General features: G+C 45.2%; 1 pseudogene; it reads left to right on the top strand.

Annotated features, from left to right (window-relative positions):
- The first annotated feature begins 214 nt into the window (after positions 1–214).
- Positions 215–1,057, top strand: LOC103598223 (annotated as a pseudogene).
- The last annotated feature ends 449 nt before the right edge of the window (positions 1,058–1,506 follow it).

The following is a 1,506-nucleotide window of genomic DNA, read 5'->3' as shown; positions in this document are numbered from 1 at the left end:
GCAACCCTCGGTGTTGCCCCCGCGCCTTGCTCAGCCAGTGAGCGGGAACCGGTCTGTATGTAGGATCCGAACCCTCAGCGTGAGCGCCTCCGCGCTTCCCAAGCGGCGCACTAGCGCAGTGCGCCACCGGGCCAGCCCTGAATTATTGTTTTAAATCTCTATGGGCTCAACATTATTTACATTCAAAATTCAAACGGACACCAGTGAAAAGTAGAGCACTGCAGCAGCAACAGGGTCCTGAGGAGTACTGCAAAACCACCAGACCACAATCTGCTGGGCCTCTTTTCTCGGGGGATCGTGACCAAGATGTTGAAAAGTGCATCTGAAATATATGGCAGCTCCACCAAGGGGGAGATAGTGGCTACAAACAGTTCCCTGGGGGATTTAGATCACCAACATCTCTTCAGGCTGACAAGAAATCAAGCACACTGTAGCCTGTACCATATCTCAGCTGCCTTTTGCCACTCTGGTTGATAAAGTGTTCAAAGTTGGGAATGTTGAGATATCACAGGTCACTGTTGTGGGGATAATCAGACATACAGAGAGGGCTCCAAGCAGCACTGTTGACAAAATAGGTGACATGACAGCTGCACCCATGGATGCTCACCAGTGAGTTGACAGAGGTGATGTCAGCAGTGCGAACACCATGGTTCCTCCAGAAATGTAGGTGAAAGAGGTTGGCCACCTGAGATCTTTTCAGAACAAAAACAGCCTGGTAGCTTTTGACATCACGCCCCTGGAGGATATGAATGAGTTTACCACGTATATGCTGGAAGTAATCAATGCACACATGATGCTGAGCCAATCTAACAGCCACGGGGAGCACCATTCAGCAACCAGAAATGGGGAGTAGTAAACATCGGTGAGAATAGCTAGCAAACAGCCAAAAACCAAGTGCTGAATTTGATTAGGGCTTACCCAAGACTCAAAGGACTGAACTTTCAGGATTTCAAAATCCAGCGCTGTAGCCTCAGTCAAGCAAGCTGTGGATTTCCTTAGCAACAAGGACCCATCTGCTTTGAATAATGATAATTTTAAATCCACAGGTACAAAATAACTGGATCTAAATGGGTACTGGAGATATTTTCCAGCTTGATCTATTTTCACTACTTTTTGTTTCCAGCAGTGTATATGATTGGTCAATTGACTTCTAGGAAGTAGGTCTCATCTACAAAAGGTACCAATTGACATCCTTTTGAAACTTACTGTTCTGGGGTTTTTGTTCTTATTACTCAAAGGGAGATGGGAAATTGTGACAGAAATATAAATCAGGGCAAAATTGCTTGAAGAAACTGAAGATAAGCTAGTTATAACATCAGGTTAGATGGAATTGGAAGCGGAGTGCTACCAAGAGAGTTGGGCAGTATTACTTCAATAATGCTTGGGAGTTTCTATTTCTAAAATGTTTCATGTTGAGAGAAAATGAACAGGACTAGGGCCTGTGGGCAGAGAGTAGCCATGAAACCTACTAACCTCTGCCTTCTTTAGTTTCCCATTTTGGTTAAG

This window comes from Galeopterus variegatus, unplaced genomic scaffold (assembly GCF_000696425.1).
Source record: "Galeopterus variegatus unplaced genomic scaffold, G_variegatus-3.0.2 Scaffold2537, whole genome shotgun sequence".
NCBI classification, from domain to species: Eukaryota; Metazoa; Chordata; class Mammalia; order Dermoptera; family Cynocephalidae; genus Galeopterus; species Galeopterus variegatus.
The sequence above is the reverse complement of the archived record's forward strand: the minus strand, read 5'-3'. Positions and strand labels throughout refer to the sequence as shown.